This window comes from Somniosus microcephalus, chromosome 5 (assembly GCF_052327205.1).
Source record: "Somniosus microcephalus isolate GS21.2 chromosome 5, FLI_Smic_1.0, whole genome shotgun sequence".
Classification (NCBI taxonomy): domain Eukaryota; kingdom Metazoa; phylum Chordata; class Chondrichthyes; order Squaliformes; family Somniosidae; genus Somniosus; species Somniosus microcephalus.
In genome coordinates, this window is record NC_140991.1 from 62,705,969 (window position 1) to 62,721,247 (window position 15,279).

At 43.1% G+C, this 15,279-nt stretch overlaps 1 protein-coding gene across 4 annotated transcripts in view; it reads left to right on the forward strand.

Moving 5' to 3' along the window:
• The window catches only part of mpp7a (MAGUK p55 scaffold protein 7a), a 550,968-nt gene that overhangs the window by 149,020 nt on the left and 386,669 nt on the right, over positions 1-15,279 (forward strand). The gene's annotated exons all lie outside the window — the stretch shown is intronic.

Sequence of the window (15,279 nt, forward strand, 5' to 3'; positions counted from 1 at the left end):
TGTGAGGTGATGCATTAGCTCTGAATGGAAGTTGGTTTGGTGCTGTGCAAGAGCAGAGGAACTTGGGGGTACAGGTTCATAGAGCATTCAAGATAGGACCTCAGGCTGATAAGGCTGTCAAAAAAAAGCTAATGGAAACTGGGTTTTATGGCGAGAGCTTGAGAATATAAAGGCCAAAAGGAAATGATGAGCCAATATAAATCCAGAATAAGATCTCGTTAAAGTACTCTGTCGTATTGGGCTCGACAATACAGGAAGCATATTTGAGACTCCAGGGAGGGTATAATGCAGATTCAGTAGGGTGCTGTCTGGTATGAGGAAATACAAATTCGAAATAAGATTTTTAGTTGGAACAACACAGATTATGGAACGATATAATCAAAGCAGACTGTTTCCACTAGTTGAGGGGTCAAGAATGAAGGCCCATAGATACATGGTTAAATTGAAGAAATTTAGAAGAGAGAGACGGAGAAATCTATTTACACACGAGTGTTGTGAGGCTGTGGAATTCACTTCCAGGGAAAGTAGTTGAGGCAGAAACTATGTCAACATCGTAGATTGGATTGGATAGGTGGCTGAAAGGTTATGTGAACAGGCTGGGTAAATATGATTAGAAGCATTTACTTAAATGGAGGGTAAACGCTTATACTGGTTGGGTGCAATGGCTTTTTTGTCACTTAAATGTATTTCTATGCATGTATCTTGCTTTCCCTTCCCCATGCCATATTGGTTTAAACCCTACCTCACTGTATTAGTTACTATCTTAAGTGAGGACATTGGTCCCAATTCTGTTGATGTAAAGTCTTTTCATCCTGCACAGGCCACTCCTGACCATGAGCTGGTCCCAATGTCTCATAACTCTGAACACTTCTCTTCCACACCATAATTTCTAGTTCATTCTCAAGCTCTGGAACCTTGAGATGGAGTGCAGAACACTCGGGCTCATGTTATTCAGGACCTCCTGCATCGTGCAGGTACCACACAAGCCTTTGCTATTTTTTTCATCACCCCCCATAATAAACTAAACTGTTGTCACACAAACTTATTAAAATCAACTTACTGATTAACCTCTGAAATAAAATTTTAAGCTAGCTGCACAGCAGGGCGAAACTCCTGTTGAGGCAAAACTCCTCACTGCTCTGACCTTTAATACTCCATGTGTCTTCGTCCTCAAGAGTAATCCCTCAAATTTATTTGGTGTTAATTTATAGCCTAAATCCACAGGGAAAAAATAAAAACAACAACAACCACTTGTATTTATATAACCGCTAATCACACCACTTACGTAATATGAATCAGCTTCTTACTAGTTGCAGTCAGCCCGTAGGTAAGACATCAAATAAACAAGTTTAAATAGTTCCTTGTATTAAGGAGCTAAAATAAAATGAATCAAACTCCATATACATTAAAATAAATAAATAAAAATCTCACTACTCCAATAGCTCCTGCTTGACTGTAAACTCCACACTCCACTGGCCCTATTATGTTCCATTATGCTTCCCCTTGTACAGTTAACTATTACTTTTGACGAAACCAAAACACACAAGCCCGTTGGAAAGAAAATTCATGTTCTTAAATTTGTCTGTTAATACCTTCTGGATACACATACCTTCCTAAATTGGACAGTTCCTTTTTGAAAACTGTTAGTTGAGTGATGAGCACAATGTCTGCTATTTCATTGTTCTCATCAGTAATAAAAATATCTTTATCATTTTCTTTCTATCATTTTGTGTCAAATTCAACACTGTTATGCGCCTTTTAAAGCACAGGATTAGTCAAAATTCATGATAAGTGAGCATCTGCACCTTAGATTTTTTGACTTCATAGATCTGCCTCAAATCTAATCTAATCTATTGTCTCACTCGTTACACTTCATGATTTCAATTCCTTTGGCAAAAGTGAAGATTTTTATTTTGATGTACGAGATTTGTTTCCAACTGAAAACAATTAGGTTTAATTGTATTTGATAACAAAGCAGTTTGATCATTTCCCATCTTGTGCATTTCTAATTGAGCATATTGGTTGCGCGAATGATTGATTGCATGATTTAACTAAAATTGGTGGACAGGGGGAAAAAAATTATAACGCCCATGGAATAAGTTAAGATTTTGAAATGTATGCATACATAAAATTGTAAACATTTAATGTTAATACAGACCTTTATTGTGAATTATTGCTCTGCTCTGATCTTAGTTGTGCATATGTGTGTTGAATAACAAGATACTTTTTAAGTCATGCGTGCCTGGTGAAGTATAGTCTAGCAGAAGAAAGGAAATTAATATTTGGAACATCTTACTGCAAACTGAATAAACTTATGTTGAGAGTTTTGGATAGCTTGTATATTTGGTCTGCATTCCACAAGATCAAGTGATGACCGAACTATGCAAGGATGATTCATGAATTTGATTAAACTTTCAGGAATGCCTCAACATTAGACTGTACAAAAGTTTAAAAAAAAATAAAGCCTTATTTCAGATTATAATTTAGAAATATTTTGGGCTCTCTTGTCATGCCAGTTGTGGGGAAGCCACCAGAATTTGTCATTGAAGACTGAACACTTGAGAAGAAATGTGAGCTGTTCACTGATCATGGCTTTGTTAAAGGTAAACCATGTCTGACTAATCAATCTAGTTGAATTTTTTGAGGTTACTAATAAGATAGACAGGTGTGTCTATGCCCTATATGGACTTCCAGAAGGCATTTGATCAGGTTCCACACAAGATTATTGGCAAAAATGAGAGTATATGGGATTGGAGGTTGCCTTTTGACTTGGGTTGGAAATTGGTTGGGAGGTAGGAGACAAGAGAGTGGGGATCAAGGGTAAGATAGAGTTTAATGTGGGCAAGTGTGAGGTCATCCACAATGGACTTACGATAAATCGGAGTATTTTCTAAATGATGAGAAACTAGGAACTGTAGAGGAGCAGAGAGATTTGAGAGTCCAAGTACACAATCATTTAAAGCTAGTAGACGGGTACACAAAGCAATCAAATGTTGGCCTTTGTCTCAAGGGGGAGGAAGTTAGGCTTAATAACAGAAAACGCTGGAAAAACCCAGCAGGCCAGGGCCGCATCCCACGGAGAGAGAAACGGAGTTAATGTTTCAGGTCGAAGACCCTTCGTCAGAACTGGAAAAAAGCAGGAAAAGGGATAGATTTTAAAGCAAGTTGGGGCTGGGAAAAGCAGGAGGGGATGAAAGAACAAAAGGGAAGGTCAGTGATGGGATAGGAAACAGGAGAGATTGAGACACATTGAGAGACACTAAGAGATAGTCAAGGTTGTGGGTTCAAGCCCTGCTCCAGAACTAGAGTGCATAATCTGAGCCAACACTTCAGGCACCATCTGCCTGTTAAGGTGAACAACAACAACTTGTATTTATATAGTGCCTTGAACGTAGTAAAATGTCCCAGGACATGAAAGACCATGGCACTATTTGGAGAAGAGCAGGGGCGTTCTCCTAGTGGTGTCGAGGCCACCATTCGCCTCTAGCCCAACAACACCAAGAACAGATTCACCGGCCATTTATCTTGTTCGCTGTTTGTGGGACATTGCTGTGGGTAACTTAGCTACTGCATTTGCCCTAGAGGAGTACAGGAAGTGCAGGGGGGTACTTAAAGAAATTAGGAGAGCAGAGGGGGCATGAAAAAACACTGGCAGGCAAAATAAAGGAAACTCCCAAGGTGTTTTATAAGTATATTATAGAGGTTAGACAAAAGATTTACAAATTAATTAACTTTTTTTAAAAACAATTTGTCTTTTAAAAGCAACTTTTTTTTTGCTGGAAATGTAGATTTGCAAAGAAACACGCAGAAAGCGGGAAAAAGAAAGGAAAAGTTTGGAATCAAGATGGCGGCGACTCACCTTGGTTCAGAACGATAAGGCCCGCCCACACACGCACCGATTGGTGGATCGTCAGGTCACCGAAGCGTAGGATTGGTCAATCGTCCCGTCACTCAACCGTAGGAGGGCCCGGCCGCACGCGCCAGGAACCCGCCGTACGATTGGTCGACCTCGACGCTAATGAGCGGAATGTTGAACGTTTTTTGGATACCACGGGCGCAATTTTTGTCCGGCCGAAACGTAAATACGCTTAGGACGGTTCTGGAATCGTCCGCTTTCTTTCGACGTAACGCACGTGTAGGTACGCTCTATAACTTTCGAGTTAATTCAAGACAGACACAGACAGCAGGAATGACAGACAGAAGTATCCTTTTTTATATATATAGATTATTAAGGGCAAGAGGATAACCAGAGAAAGAGTAGGGCCCATTAGGAACAAAAGTGGCAATCTGTGTGTCGAGCCGGAAGATGTAGGTGAGGTTTTAAATGAATATTTTGCATCTGTGTTCACTAGGGAGAAGGGCGATGTAGAAATCAGGCAGGGGGATTGTGATATACTTGAACAAATTAGTGTTGAGAGGGAGGAGGTACTAGTGGTTTCAGCGGGCTTAAAAGTGAATAAATCCCCAGGCCCAGACGAGATGTATCCCAGGCTGCTGTGTGAGGCAAGGGAGGAGATTGCAGGGGCTCTGACACAAATTTTCAGAACTTCTCTGGCCACAGGGGAGGTGCCAGAGGACTGGAGAACAGCTAACGTAGTACCATTATTCAAGGAGGGTAGTAGGGATAAACCAGGGAATTACAGGCCAGTGAGCCTAACATCAGTGGTAGGGAAATTATTGGAAAAAATTTTGAGGGACAGAATTAGTCTCCACTTGGAGAGGCAAGAATTAATCAAAGATAGTCAGCAAGGCTTTGTCAGGGGGACATCATGTCTAATCAATTTGATTGAATTTTTCGAGGGGGTGACTAGGTGTGTGGGTGAGTGTAGTGCAGTTGATGTCGTCTGCATGGACTTCAGTAAGGCTTTTGAAAAAGTCCCGCATGGGAGACTGGTCAAGAAGGTAAGAGCCCATGGGGTCCAGGGCAATTTGGCACATTGGATCCAAAATTGGCTTAGTGGCAGGAGGCAGAGGGCGATGGTCGAAGGTGGTTTTTGTGACTGGAAGCCTGTGTCCAGTGGTGCACCGCAGGGATCGGTGCTGGGTCCCTTGCTGTTTGTAGGGTACATTAATGATTTAGATATGAATGTAGGAGGTATGATCAGTAAGTTCACAGGTGACACGAAAATTTGTGGTGTGGTAAATAGCGAGGATGGAAGCCTCAGGCTACAGGACGATATAGACTGGTTGGGCAGAACAGTGGCAAATGGAATTTAACTCTGAAAAGTGTGAGGTGTTTCATTTTGGGAGGACAAACCGGGCAAGGGAATACACAATGAATGGTAGGATCCCAGGAAGGACAGAGGATCAGCGGGACCTTGGTGTGCATGTACATAGATCCCTGAAGGCAGCAGGACAGGTCGATAAGGTGGTTAAAAAGGCATATGGGATACTTGCCTTCATTAGCTGCGGCATAGAATATAAGAGCAGGGAGGTTATGATGGAGCTGTACAAAACGCTGGTAAGGCCACAGCTGGAGGACTGTGTGCAGTTCTGGTCGCCACACTTTTGGAAGGATGTGATTGCATTGGAGAGGGTGCAAAGGAGATTCACCAGGATGTTACCTGGGCTGGAGTGCTTCAGCTGTGACGAGAGACTGGACAGGCTGGTATTGTTTTCCTTAGAGCAGAGAAGGCTGAGGGGAGACCTGATTGAGGTGTACAAAATTATGAGGGGCATAGATAGGGTAGATAGAAAGGAACTTTTCCTCTCAGTAGAGGGGTCAATAACAAGGGGGCATAGTTTCAAGGTAAGGGGCAGGAGGTTGAGAGGGGATTTGAGGAATAACTTTTTCACCCAGAGGGCGGTTGGAAGCTGGAACTCTCTGCCTGAAAGGGTGGTAGAGGCAGGAACCCTCACAACATTCAAGAAGCATTCAGATGAACACTTGAAACACCATAGCATACAAGGCTACAGACCAAATGCTGGAAAATGGGATGAGAATAGACAGGGCTTGATGGCCGGCGCGGACATGATGGGCCGAAGGGCCTCTTTCTGTGCTGTATAACTCTGACTATGTAACACCAGTGACTATGCTTCAAAAAGTAGTTTGTTGCTTGTGAAGTGATGGAAGTGGAGTGACGAATGTAAACGAGCTTTCCAGAAGAGCAAAGCATTGATCACATCAAAAGAGGTGTTGGCTCATTTCAACCCAGCACTACCAATTCGGTTGGCGTGTGATGCATCACCCTATGGCATTGGAGCGGTGCTGTCGCACAAATTCCCGGACGGCTTGGAGAGGCCAGTAGCCTTTGCGTCTCGGTCAGTAACCTCAGCCGAGCGTAACTACGCCCAGATTGACAGGGAGGCCCTCAGCCGAGTGTGGGAAGTGAAAAAGTTCAATCACTATCTGCACGGGCAGCAGTTCACCTTGCTGACTGACCACCAACCACTTGTCTCCATCTTTAATCCAAAGAAGGGCGTTCCGGTGATGACTGTGCAACGGCTACAAAGATGGTCCCTTTTTCTAGGGGCGCACCAATATGAAATCGAGTATAAGGGCACGAAACAGCATGGAAACGCTGATGGGCTATCACGCCTGCCACTGCCTACTGCGGAGGAAACACCAGCAGTGGATCCTGTCGAAATATTTCATTTGACTATAATTGAATGCTTGCCAGTAACTAACGCTGGTATAGAGAAGGAGACACGAAATGACCCGACGCTGTCTCGGGTATATGATTTGACGGTGAAGGGATGGCCAGCACATGGCGACTCACTGTTGCCAGCATTCTCATCCAGAAGAGAACAGCTGTTAGTATGCCAGGGGATCTTGATGTGTGGATCCCGAGTGGTAATTCCACCCAAGTTAAGGGAGAGAGTGCTCAATGAGCTTCACGAAGGCCATCTGGGAGGGGTAAAAATGAAAAGCCTTGCTCGGGCTTATGTGTGGTGGCCGGGGATCGATCAGCAAATCGAGGACCCGACGAAGAGTTGCTCAGGATGCCAGAAGGTCCAAAATGCACCACCACATGCCCCTCTACACCCATGGGAGTGGCCCTCATCTCCATGGCAACGGGTGCATATTGATTTTGCTGGTCCATTCATGGACTCAATGTTTTTAATAGCCGTGGATGCGCACTCAAAATGGCCTGAGGTGATCAAAATGTCCTCCACCACCACGGAGAAAACTATTGCAGTCCTACGGACCATTTTTGCCAGGAACGGCTTGCCAGAGCAGATTTGCTCTGATAACGGACCACAGTTTGTGTCCGAAGAGTTTCGAAGATTTACGAAAAGGAATGGGGCAAGGCATTACACATCCGCCCCGTATCATCCAGCCACAAATGGATTGGCTGAGAGGTTCGTACAAACCTTTAAAAAAGCAGGAAAGGCCATGTACGATGACGACATTCCACTGCAGAATAAGGTGGACAATTTCCTGTTAGCCTACAGAAATGCGACACATGCAGTCACCAACCAGGCCCCGGCCATGATGTTCTTTAACCGAAGGTTGAGATCTCGTCAGGATTTGCTCAGACCAAATGTACGAAGAGATGTTGAGAGTAAGCAATTCCAGCACATCAATGAGAAGCCGACAAGGAGCTTCAATGTAGAGCAACCAGTCTTGGCCCGCGACTACCGAACAGAGAAATGGCAACCAGGAACGTTATGCACATGGCAGGGGCCACTAATGTACACAGTGGACGTTGGGGAGAACATTGTGAGACGCCATGCTGACAAGATCCTAGAGTCACAGGAACGAGTCAACCCCATGTCTTGGCCATATGTACCTGGTGAGGAACCCGACGTACAGGTCGCATCTACCTCAGAAACAGTAGCATTGGAAGCTGATGAACCAACCGACGACAGGGGGCCAGAATCGCCTCCGCACCAAGAGCAAGACACTCGGGAAAGGCGCTATCCAGAAAGGATCAGGAAGCCTCCCCAAAGACTGAATTTATAAATAGACTATTTTCAGCTAATGTTGCATGTTAAAAGTGTTAATTGTAATTAGTTTGATATTTAATTGTTAAATGAGTGTTATGGTACTGTTAATCTAAAAGGGGAGGAATTGTAATGTATGCACCTTTTTAAGGCGAGAACTACTTTTTACAGCTCCTGTATACTGTAGTACCGGCAGTGACCACACCTGTATATAAACCCTGAGTAGTGATCTGTACAATTAGTTCTAGAGTAACCCTCATTCAGTAAACACCTGTTGATCGTTCCCTGCAGTCTTTTGTCTGATTATTGAAGGACACAACATGAAGATACACGGATCTAACAATCTTGACATGAAAGTTGCTGTGTAAATGCAAGTTCTTCGATTCTTTTATTCCCCACAGATGTCGCCAAACACTCAACTATACCGGTAGAACTTTACTTCCATATGGCACGACCACATATACTGGTTGTCTTAAACTATTCTACCTGTTCTTCCTGCTGTCTGACTTATATTGTGTCAAGGCAGTTACCTAAGATAGCATAATATGCATTTAAAGTGTGCTGTAACTGTCTTAGGACACAGTTTGTGGGTTGAAAGGATAAAATTCATTTAAGACATTGGCCCAGAAATTCGGGTCGGAGGCTTCCCGCGGGTGCAAGCCTCCGACCTGCACTTACCTAGCGCGCTGGCCGTTGTGCTGTGGGCCCGCGTGGGGTTCCGATCCTGGGCCTGCTCCAACTGCCGGCGCGCAGTGCTTGCGTATCCCAGGGGCGCAGTTAGTTCAAAGTGTCCCCTGGGATCACGTGGGTCATGGAGAGCCAATCGTAGCAGGGAATCTCTATTCATAGATTTGACAGGAAGACCTGTCAAATCTATGAATAGAGTTCAGCCCCAAAACATAACTAAAACTTCTTTTTTTAAATCACATTTTTAAAATAACTATAAATTACATAAAATAACACTTTTAAACAATAATTAAAATTTTTGAAAAAATTAATTACATTTTTTAACGTGGCTAAAAATAAACTTCCCTTTAAAGTATTTAAAAATAATAAACCTGTGGGGAAAAAATGTTTAAATTTTACTTAATTCACCACTTACCTTGTTAAAAGCAGGCCTTGCGACTGCTTTTTAAAAGCGTAGCTGCTGGAGCCTTACTCTCCCGGAGAAACCTGCAAAAAAAAACGGAAGTTCCAGGCGTATGCGCTGCCTCTCCGGCGCATGCGTTTGACCTGTGAACCCCTTCCTTTAAGGGAACGGAAGTTCCGGTTTCCCGCGCATGCACGAAACCGGCACTTTCGTTGGGCTTACGCGTGAGTACCCAGCGTGTACTCACCCGTGGGGACCCGAATTTCTGGCCCATTTTTAAAAATAAAAAATAAAGCTGGTGCTTAAGGAAATTCATTTCAACTGCAATTGAGGTTTTTTTTTAAAAAGCACGGATAATGCCCTGTAACGACAACTGAAATAATTTCTTCTTTTCATTTCATACTGCTTCTGATGTTTAAGCCTTTTCCCCCCATGTGATTAGTGATGTACTGCACACACTGAAATTTACTATCCATAATAATGCAGTCACAGTGCCATTTTCACTTCTTGTCTGGCTGTCTGTGGAGAGATGCAAGACTGTTTCTCACTGCCTCTCCACAGTGATGTGGCTGAGATTGGAAGCCCATCATGTGGAATTCTGAAGTGCTGAGCCACCTGCCACAGCAAGTACCAAATGCTTAAAAAACTACAAAAAAATGCAAGCACCAATAACATAACATAGTGACATGATTGTCAGTGAGATCCCAAAATAGGCCTTCCTCAGAGTCAAGAATCATACCAAATCAGAAATGTGGAGCTTCAAATATAGTCGTAACTGGAATTGCAATAATAAACTGGAAACCATACAGTATGCGGTATGACTGTCAACTTTTTTTTTTTAGTACATCAATCGTTTTCCTCTGCCACCTTTTTTGGAAATAATAGTGCTGATATATGTACCTATGTTTTCTATTACTGGGCTATCTTCCTACCAGAAAAATTAAAACAAATTGTAAAGCTCTGGGTTTATTCACAATCACCTTGATTCTTAGGTGATCAGATTGATTCTCTCTTTCATCCATGTTGGCGTTGCAGCATTTCTGAAATCCACTTTGACTTGGTGCCCAGCATCCTATATCCACGACAACATCTGAAGCAGTCGAGGTTTCTGCAGATGGCCTACTGATGTGATTCCCTAATTGCCCACATAAAGTCAATTGTACAGTTTGTTTCACAAAGCATCTTTGGCTTACCCACAACCACAGCCATGACTTGCAGTTGGCTGGCCAACTCTCCTGATATTAGGGCCAAATCAGTGTTGCATTGATAATTAAGTCCCATAATGCCAAATGTTAAATGACCATCTAGTCTTTAGTTCCACACAGTTCTGAGGAAGAGTTCAATATTTGAAACGTCGACTTGCATTCTCTTGACAGATACTGCCTAACCTGCTGAGTGTTTCCAGCATTTTTTGTTTCTATTTCAGATTTCCATTATGTGCAGCATTTGATCTTTTTCTCCCCCTGTATAAAGCCTGTCATTAAGCCCTTTTTCCTGCAACCCAGCCAGGTGGAATTTCATCCAGTATCTCGTGGTAGCTCACTGCCATCTTCCATTGCTGTCAGCATTAATATTAATCTGTTTCTCATTGCTAACCTGAAATGGAGCAGGCAAGTTGTAACTAATGGGGTGCTGCAAGGATCGGTGCTTGGGCCTCAGCTATTTACAATCTGTATCAATGCCTCAGATGACAGGACCATATGTAATGTATCCAAGTTTGCTGATAATACAAAGCTAGGTGGGAAAGTAAGCTGTGAGGAGGACACAAAGAGGCTGCAAAGTGATAGAGACAGGTTGAGTGATTGGGCAAGAAGGTTGCAGATGGAGTATAATGTGGGGAAATGTGAAATTATCCACTTTGGTAGGAAGAATAAAAAGTCGAATATTTTTGTAAATTTTGGTATGCAGAGGGATTTGGGTGTCCTTGTACATGAAACACAGAAAGTTAACATGCAGGAAAATCAAGCAATTAAGGCAAGTAGCATGTTGGCCTTTATTACAAGGGGGTTGGAGTACAAGAGTAAGGAAGTCTGGCTGCAATTTTATATCGGGCTTTGCTGAGACCACACCTGGAGTACTGTGTACAGTTTATGTATTCTTACCGTAGGAAGGATATACTTGCTTTAGAGGGAGCACAACGAAGGTTCACTAGATTGATTCCTGGGATGAGAGGGTTGTCTTATGAGGAGAGATTGAGTAGAATGAGCCTATATTCTCTGGAGTTTAGAAGAATGAGAGGTGATCGCATTGAAATGTATAAGATTCTTAGAGGGATTGACAGGGTAAATGCTGAGAGGCAGTTTCCCCTGGCTGCAGCGTCTGGAATTAGGAGTCATAGTCTCAGGATAAGGGGTCGGCCATTTAGGACTGAGATGAGAAAAAATATCTTCACTGAGAATTGTGAATCTTTGGAATTCTATACCCTGGAGGGCTGTGGATGCTCAATGGTTGAGTATATTCAAGACTGAGATTGATAGATTTTTGGATACTCGAGAATCAAGAAATAGGGGAATAGGGCGGGAAAGTGGCGTTCAGGTAGAAGATCAGCCATGATCATCTTGACTGGCGGAGCAGGCTAGAGAGGCCATATGGCCTACTCCTGCTCCTATTTCTTATGTTCTTGCATTCTTGTAACTTTTGCCTTTAGAAGCATGGTTATTAGTGTGCACTAACCACTAACGCAATATCATATGCAAAAATGAGTGCTTTTTAGAAATGTCCAGAACAGACACTCCAAGGCTGTCCCTGACAGTGCCATCCAACATCTTAGCTGAAGACATCAACTAGGAAGGGTGACCATGGATGATATTGCCTGAATCCTTCTATTGAGAGATCATTTCAGCGAGTCTCACATCTACCTTTGGACATAGCTTGCACTGGTGAAATACATCCTGGGTAAAAGCCAAGATTTAGGTGTGTGTAGACCTATAAATGTGAAGTTATTGGGGGCTAGATGAGGCACTGTGAAGAACTTATTGGGGGAAAAAAAATGATATTCTAAGTGGGGTTCTCCTTGGCCTTATGGCAGTCCTTGTTCTCATAAAATCATCATCTGCTGTAGATATGTATATTGAGTTATTTTCTGATGAATCTGCACGCCTACAAAGCATTCAGTATGAGTGCACAAGTTGAAGAATCACCTTGAAAGCCTTGTTGTCTGTAGCATTCATCAAAATCACAAATGACATCCTCTGTAGTTGTGATAATGTATTATCCTTCCTTGTCTTCCTCTATTTTTCTGTAGCCTTGTTGATCTCACCATCTTGTTTGAATACCTCTCCTCTGTTGTCTTCCTTGGTGGGACTCTCACTTGGTTCCACTCTTACCTAACTGAATGTAGTGAGAACATCTCTAGCTATGTCTTCTCTTTCTACACCGTCGCTCAGGATTCTCTTGCGGATTAATTTTGGTCCTCTTTTTCTCTTCTGCATCTGCTTTATGGTGACATCAGAAGACATGGGGCCAACTTCCACATGTATGCTTATGACACACAGCTGTACTCCCATCTCCTTTATCTCTTCTCCATCTCACTCAACTTCTCCATTGTTTCTGTGCTTTCAGACTGCCTGCCCCACATCCAGTCTTGGATGAGTTGCAAGTTCCTCCAGTTATATTAAAGGTGCTACATAAATGCAAGCTGTTGACATATATTTAACATGATATTAAACTGCAAAACAAAGATTCCTTTCAGTTTCTTAATGAGCATCTTGTCTTCTGCATCCTAATTTAAAAATCAAACCTTAAAAGAACTCGGAACTTAATCCTTCATTTCTGTTTGAAGTTGTCAATTGACTTAAATGGAGAAGTCGGCTTAGATTTCCTGACCCAGACAGTACAAATGGATATAGATTAAAGTACTTGACAGCAGCAACTTACCAGAACATTAGGCCTACAGTTTGCTATACTTGTTTGCCACCTAATGAACCAGTGTGGGAGTACCTCATTTCTTGGCTGCATGTGTGGAAAAAATAATTTTGGGAGCATTCTAGGCAATGCAAGAAGAAAGGGCAGGCAGAGTGGCAATTTCAAATTGTGTTGATTTTTATCAGCAAATGCTTACAAGTGGACAGAAACTGAGGTGCTGGTGTTCAGAATATATCAAGTTGCACTTCATTCCTACAATTTGGTTTGTGTACATGACTGTATAATAAAAAATTGTGCAGCCGAATGTGAAATGGGAGCCGTGCTCCTGCATGTTGCTATTGATGTGTTCACACTGAGAATGAATAAGGAAGCCACAGTCCCATTGGAGAGGTCTTGGGCTATATTTTTGGCTGAACTTAACCACAATAACATGGCCAGTAACGTATTGTATTTTATTTAGCAAGAGTGGTTTGAGTTACTTTCAGTCAGTAACATAGACCGAGATTTTTTTTTAAACCTAATTAAATCAGTGCCTTTAACATAGAAGCATAGAAGTTAGGAGCAGGAGTAGGCCATTCGGTCCCTCGAGCCTGCTCTACCATTCAATGCGATCATGGCTGATCATCCAAAATTCAGTACCCCGTTCCTGCCTTCTCCCCATATCCCTTGATCCCCTTAGCCTTAAGAAATATATCTAACTCCTTCTTGAATATATTTAATGAATTGGCCTCAATTGTCTTCTGTGGTAGAGAATTCCACAGGTTCACCACTCTCTGGGTGAAGAAATTCCTCCTCATCTCAGTCTTAAATGGCTTACCCCTTATCCTTAGACTGTGACCACTGGTTCTGGACTCCCCTGCCATCGACAACCGCCTTCCTGCATCTAGTCTGTCTAGTCCTATTAGACCTTTAGATTGTTACCATTGCTGAAATTGGCAAGTGTACCCAATGGTCATTTTTTTTAACCAGCCAATCTACTTTTTCCATCAAATGTGTGCTTTCTCATGCCTGATGTTCCTCAGTATAATACTGTTTCTCTCTTCCTGCTCTTCAAGTGGAAGATACTCAAATCAATGGTATTGGTAGGTAGAGGTACCCCATGGCCTGAAGTCTACCCATTAATGGTAGGGAATATATTGATTTCCAAGTGTGAAAGAGGCCTGCACTTGCCTTCCAATGAGAATGGAGAGCAGCAGCAGAGAGTAGCAGTATTTTACTTTTTTCACATTGAGTAGCCTGGAGGACAAATTCTCCTAATCAAGTTGCGGTCGAGGCATCGTTAAGGCCTGGAGAGTATTTATTTTTGGCTATTTGAAATGGCTTTTACCATGTTAAAACTGAATACATGTCTGCTGCTCCCAGTACCTTGATCGCGGAGGTCATTTCCAGCTCCGAACTCCCTGCTGGATCCACGCAATGGCACATGCACAAGAGAAGTGTGGAGCATTCTGATGTGATAAGGGAACAGTAGCACAGTGGTAATGTCATTGGGCTAGATAGAGACGTGAGTTCAAATCCCACCATGGCAGCTAGGGAATTTAAATTCAGTTAATTAAATAAATCTGGAATAAAAAGCTGGTATCAGTAATGGAAACCAATGGTAAAAACCCATCTGGTTCAGTAATGTCCTTTTGGGAAGGAAATGTGCCATCTTTACCCGGTCTGGTCTATGTGTGATTGACACTAGATGTGGTTGATTCTTAACTGCCCTCTGAAATGGCCAAGCAAGCCACTCAGTTGTAACATACTACTACGAAAAACACCCAGCCCAATCGACCCTGCCAAGTCCTCCTCGCCAACAGCTGGGGACTTGCGTCAAAATTGGGAGAGCTGTCCCACAGACTAGTCATAGTCATACTCACAGCATCATAACTTTCACCCAATGTCCCAGATTCCTCCATCACCATCCTGTCTCACTGGCAGGACAGACGCACCAGTCGGGAAGGAGTGGTCCTGGGAGTTCACATTGACTCCAGACCCCATGAAGTCTCATGGCATCAGGTCAAGGAAACCTCCTGTTGATTACCACCTGGCACCCTCCCTTAGCTGATGAATCAATACTCCGCCATGTTGAAAACGACTTGGAAGAAGCACTGAGAGTAGCAAGGGCACAGAATGTACTCTGGGTGGGGGACTTCAATGCTCATTAGCAAGAGTGGCTTGGATGTACCACTACTGACCGAGCTGGCCGAGTCCTGAAGGACATAGCTGCCAGACTAGGACTGCGGCAGGTGGTGAGAGAACCAACACGAGGGAAAAACCGATTTCCTCGTCCTCGCCCATCTACCTGTCGCAGATGCATCTGTCCATGATAGCCGTGACCACTGCACAGTCATTGTGGAGATGAAATCTCGTCTTCACACTGAGGACACCCTCCATCGTGTTGTGTGGCACTACCACCGCACTAAATGGGATAGATTCAGAACAGATCTAGTAGC